The sequence below is a fragment of the Pseudophryne corroboree genome, chromosome 1 (genome assembly GCF_028390025.1).
Source record: "Pseudophryne corroboree isolate aPseCor3 chromosome 1, aPseCor3.hap2, whole genome shotgun sequence".
Lineage (NCBI taxonomy): Eukaryota > Metazoa > Chordata > Amphibia > Anura > Myobatrachidae > Pseudophryne > Pseudophryne corroboree.
In genome coordinates, this window is record NC_086444.1 from 616,135,891 (window position 1) to 616,141,890 (window position 6,000).

The 6,000-nt window shown below is 47.8% G+C and overlaps 1 protein-coding gene across 5 annotated transcripts in view; it reads right to left on the bottom strand.

The window, feature by feature from the left end:
• FCHO1 (FCH and mu domain containing endocytic adaptor 1) overlaps positions 1-5,716 on the bottom strand; it is a 325,680-nt gene extending 319,964 nt beyond the window's left edge. For 2 of the 5 annotated variants that reach the window (XM_063914420.1, XM_063914422.1), the window contains exons 1-2: positions 5,515-5,716; positions 4,969-5,079 (exon numbers count right to left, since the gene is read on the bottom strand). The gene's annotated coding sequence lies outside the window, so the exon portion shown is untranslated. The remainder of the gene's footprint in view (positions 1-4,968; positions 5,080-5,514) is intronic. The other 3 variants (XM_063914425.1, XM_063914426.1, XM_063914421.1) reach the window with 3 other exon arrangements.
• Positions 5,717-6,000: the final 284 nt, after the last annotated feature.

Genomic DNA, 6,000 nt, shown 5'->3' on the forward strand with positions numbered 1-6,000 from the left:
TTTTGTAAGACAAAGCCGCCCATTCTGACAATCGCCTGGCCGAGGCCAGGGCTAACAACATGATCACTTCCCATGTGAGATATTTGTCAACAGCATGGTCACTTTCCATGTGAGATATTTCAAATCCACAGATTTGAGCGGTTCAAACCAATATGATTTTAAGAAATCCCAACACTATGTTGAGATCTCACGGTGCCCCTAGGGGCACAAAAAAGCTGTATATGCAATACATCCTTTACAATCTGGACTTCAGGAACTGAAGTCAATTCTTTCTGGAAGAAATCTACAGGGCCGAAATTTAAATGTTAATGAACCCCAATTTGAGGTCCAAAACACTCCTGTTTTCAGGAAGTGTAGAAATCGACCTAGTTGAATTTCCGTCGTGGAGCCTTCCTGGCCTCACCCACGCAACATATTTTCACCACATGTGGTGATGACGTTGTGCGGTCACCTCCTTCCTGGCTTTGACCAGGGTAGGTATGACCTCTTATGGAATGCCTTTTCCCCTCAGGATCCGGCATTCAACCGCCATGCCGTCAAACGCAGCCGCGGTAAGTCTTGGAATAGACATGGTACTTGCTGAATCAAGTCCCTTCTTAGCTCCCCAGGCCCTTAGTCCTCTGTGAGCATTTCTTGAAGTTCCGGGTACCAAGTCCCTCTTGGCCAATCCGGAGCCACTAGTATAGGTCATACTCCTCTATGTCTTATAATTCTCAATACCCTGGTTATGAGAAACAGAGGAGGGAACACATACACAGACTGGTACACCCACGGTGTTACCAGAACATCCACAGCTATCGCCTGAAGGTCTCATGACCTGGCGGAATACCTGTCCCGTTTTTTGTTCGGGCGGGACGCCATCATGTCCACCTTTGGTCTTTGCCAACGGTCCACAATCATGTTGAAAAACTTCCCTATGAAGTTTCCACTCTCCCGGGTGGAGGTCATGCCTGCTGAGGAAGTCTGCTTCCCAGTCGTCCACTCCCGGAAAGAACACTGCTGACAGTGCTATCACATGATTTTCCGCCTAGCGAAAAATCCTTGCAGTTTTCACTGCCCTCCTGCTTCTTGTGCCGCCCTTCTGTTTACGTGGGCGACTGCCGTGATGTTATCCCACTGGATCAATACCAGCTGACCTTGAAGCAGAGGTCTAGCTAAGTTTAGAGCATTATAAAATTGCTCTAAGCTTATTTATGCGGAGAGAATTCTCCAGACTTAATCACACTTCCCTGGAAATTTTTTCCCTGTGTGACTGTTCCCCAGCCTCTCAGGCTGGCCTCCGTGGTCACCGGCATCCAATAAGCCACCATTTTTACCAGGACTCTTGTGCAATGATGCACTGACACTTTTCCTGGTTTTAGGAGGATCCCGATTAGCTCGGATAACTCCCTGGTTTTCTCCACTGGGAGAAACACGTTTTTCTGGACTGTGTCCAGAATCTTCCCTAGGAACAGTAGACGTGTCGTCGGAAAAAGCTGCGATTTTGGAATATTTAGAATCCACTCGTGCTGTCGTAGAACTACTTAAGATAGTGCTACTCCGACCTCCAACTGTTCTCTGGACCTTTCCCTTATCAGGAAAGCGTCCATGTTTCTTTTAAGAAAAATCATCATTCCGGCCATTACCTTGGTAAAGACCCGGGGCGCCGTGGACAATCCAAACGGCAGCGTCTGAACTGATAGTGACAGTTCTGTACCAGGAACCTGAAGTACCCTTGGTGAGAAGGGCAAATTTGGACCTGTAGGTAAACGTCCCTGATATCCAGTGACATCATATCGTCCCCTTCTTCCTGGTTCGCTATCACTGCTCCGAGTGACTCCATCTTGATTTGAACGCTTGTATGTAAGTGTTCAAATATTTCAGATCTCACCGAGCCGGTTGGCTTCAGTACCACAATATAGTGTGGAATACTACCCCCTTCCTTGTTGTAAGAAGGGTACTTTGATTATCACCTGCTGGGATTACAGCCTGTGAATTGTGTGAGGGGGAGACGTCTCGAATTTCCAATGTACACCTGGGATATTACATGTAGGATCCCGGAGTTCCCTTGCGAGTGTTGCTGAAACTCTTGAGATGACCCCCTACCGCACCTGAGTCCGCTTGTACGGCCCCAGCGTTATGCTGCGGACTTGGCAGAAGCCGTGAGGAGCTTCTGTTCCTGGGAATGAGCTGCTTGCTGCAGTCTTCTTCCCTTTCCTCTCCCCCTGGGCAGATATGACTGGCCTTCGCCCGCCTGCCCGTATGGGGACGAAAGGACTGAGACTGAAAAGACTGTGTCCTTTTCTGCCAATATGTGACTCGGGGTAACAAAAGGTGGATTTTTCAGCTGTTGCCATGGCCACCAGGTCCAATGGACCGCCCCTTTATACGGCAATACTTCCATATGCCGTCTGGAATCTGCCTCACCTGACCACTGTCGTGTCTTCGTCTGGCAGATATGTACATCACATTTACTCTTGATGCCAGAATGCAAATATGCCTCTGCGCATCACACATATATAGAAATGCATCCTTAAAATGCTCTATAGACAATAAAATCCTGTCCCTGTCAAGGGTATCAAAATTTTCAGTCAGGAAATCCGACCAAGCCCCCTCAGCGCTGCACATCCAGGCTGAGGCGATTGCTGGTCGTAGTATAACACCAGTATGTGTGTATATACTGTTATGATATTTTCCAGCTTCCTATCAGCTGGCTCCTTGAGGGCGGCCGTATCTGGAAACGGTAACGCCATGTTTTTTATAAGCGTGTGAGCGCCTTGTCCACCCTAAGGTGTGTTTTCCAACTCGCCCTTACTACTGGCGGGAAAAAGGGTATACCGCCCATAACTTTCTGTCGGAGGAACCCCACGTATCATCACACACTTCATTTAATTTATCTGATTCAGGCAAAACTACAAGTAGTTTATTCCCACCCTACAAAATACCCTTATTTGTGGTACTTGTGGTATCAGAAATACGTAACACCTCCTTCATTGCCCTTAACATGTAACTTGTGGCCCTAAAGGAAAAATACGTTTGTTTCTTCACCGTCGACACTGGGGTCAGTGTCCGTGTCAGTGTCTGTCGACCGACTGAGGTAAATGGGCGTTTTTACAAGCCCCTGACGGTGTCTGAGACGCCTGGACCGATACTAATTTGTCCGCCGGCTGTCTCATGTCGTCAACCGGCTTGCAGCGTGTTGACATTATCACGTAATTCCATAAGTGAGCCATCCATTCTGGTGTCGACTCCCTAGAGAGTGACATCACCATTACAGGCAATTTTCTCCGTCTCCTCACCAACATTTTCCTCATACATGTCGACACACACGTACCGACCTACAGCACACACATACAGGGAATGCTCTGATAGAGGACAGGACCCACTAGCCCTTTGGGGAGACAGAGGGAGAGTTTGCCAGCACACACCAAAAGCGCCATAATGTATATAACAACCCTAGAAGGTGTTGTTTCTATATATGGGCTCTTAATATATAATTGTATCGCCAATTTATGCCCCCCTTCTCTTTAACCCTGTTTCTGTAGTGCAGGGGAGAGTGGGAGCCTTCCTCACCAGCGGAGCTGGTCAGGAAAATGGCGCTGAGTGCTGAGGAGAATAAGCTCCGCCCCTTTCACGGCGGGCTTTTCTCCCGGTTATTAGGAAAACTGGCCTGGGTTAAATACATACATATAGCCTTAATGGCTATATGTGATGTATTTATTTGCCTCTAAGGTAATCTATATTGCTGCCCAGGGCGCCCCCAGCAGCGCCCTGCACCCTCCGTGACCGAGATCAGTGAGCCGTGTAGCAACAATGGCGCACAGCTGCAGTGCTGTGCGCTACCTTCATGAAGACTGAGGAGTCTTCTGCCGCCTGTTTCCGGACCTCCGTTCTGCCGTTCTTCAGCGTCTGTAAGGGGGATCGGCGGCGCGGCTCCGGGACGAACCCCAGGCTGACCTGTGTTCCGACTCCCTCTGGAGCTCAGTGTCCAGTAGCCTAAGACTTCAATCCTCCTGCACGCAGGTGAGTTGCAAGTCTCTCCCCTAAGTCCCTCGTTGCAGTGATCCTGTCGCCAGCAGGAATCACTGATTAGAAACCTAAAAAAAAACTTTTCTAAACAGCTCTTTAAGAGAGCCACCTAGATTGCACCCTCTCGGACGGGCACAAAAACCTAACTGAGGCTTGGAGGAGGGTCATAGGGGGAGGAGCCAGTACACACCATGTGACCTAAAAGCTTTTTTAGATGTGCCCTGTCTCCTGCGGAGCCCGCTATTCCCCATGGTCCTGACGGAGTCCCCAGCATCCACTAGGACGTTAGAGAAAACATATTTTATTCCAGGTACTTGATACATCTGTGGCCACTTTTGTTGTTAAATGTGTAACGAAGGTTATCTGTTGTCATACAGGCTTTATACCGCAGCAACCAGGGCCCTATTCACACATCAAGCACAAAAGCACCCCAAGTCTTATATCGTGCACTCTGGCAGTAATATAAATAAAATAAAATATAATATTATAAATAAAAATTATTCAAAAGGTGAAAGAAAACATATTAGAATGGATTCAAATGTTTTAGTAAAATTATATCCACAATGGAATAACCATTACAGAAAATGAGTCGCTATCACTCGCTTTCTTCACCATGGCAGGAAGTGGTAAAACGCCCTGCAACAGATAGCACATTTTTGGGGTAAACTTCCATGTGTAGCGTGCCGATTTAACTCAGTAAGGATCAGTTTTCTGTCAACAATTTATAATATAGTGCTTTTTGACTCATCACAGTCCATCTGCCTAGGAATAGGTCTGTTCTCACCAAATAAAGATCATGCGAGTTTTAGCCACTTCATTAAAAGTCAATTTTACATTAAGCACTCCTGCTCCCAGGTGACCCATCTAACCTATATATAGTTCTGCAACCAGAATTCCTACACACAGTCAGCAACCAAAAGAGTTACAGAAACCAGAAAGCAGAGACATATTATTACTCACCTGAAGAGGCTGTGCGGACAAATAAGGGGATGTGGAACCTTCTCCTCTGTGCTTGCAGTGTGGCTTTTGAGGGGGAGGCTGGCATGAAAGCTGCCTACACTCTGCTGATTGCTGTGTGAGTAAGTCACATGGCTAAGTGCACATTATTATTAGATAACATACCAGATACATCTGACTGGTGAAAACTAATACAGCTTCATGAAGCCTATCTGTGACATGCAAACACTGTGAATGCAAGCACACAACAATGCAGGGTGTAATATAAGCTTTGCCCTGTACAGACACACAATACATGTCAGCGTGCTGCACAGACACAGGGCACATATGCTACTATCCGACAGATTCCACACAATACACACAAAGGCTTCTGCAAAACAAGAGCCTGCATTCCATCACTAGCAATTTAGCAGATAAAGCGGAGTTGCTGTATCCGAATCAGCGCGCACATAGCACCCTGCATGCTTCTGCTACACCACACTACTGTACCCTCCCAAATATATCGCTCTCCCATGTTCATCCACACAGTAACACCCATTTCACCCTCACCTGGCGGCAACTGCAGGCCTCGCCACTCCTGTGCCCCCTTCAGGTGCCGCATCGCCCCCCTCCTCTCAGTCAGGGTAACCACCAGCCGAACCGCTATTCCTGTACACCTCTCTCATTTGTCTCCTGTCTCCGCTGGCCACGCCCCCTCTCACACCCGGCCGTCAGCAATAACCCGGAGCCCTGATACTGGCATCTCGCTGATAAGCAAAACCACGCCCACTTCATAGTTGATTGGTCAGTACCCGTGTCTGTCTCGCTACTTGTCCCGTGGGAGGGCGTAAATGATGCTTTTGCGCCTACGTTGCTCCTGCGAGCAGACTATGGGGGTAATTCCAAATTGATCGCAGCAGGAATTTTGTTAGCAGTTGGGCAAACCCATGTGCACTGCAGGGGGGCAGATATAATGTGTAGAGAGAGTTAGATTTGGGTGGGAGGTGTTCAAACTGAAATCTAAATTACAGTGTAAGAATAAAGCAGCCAGTATTT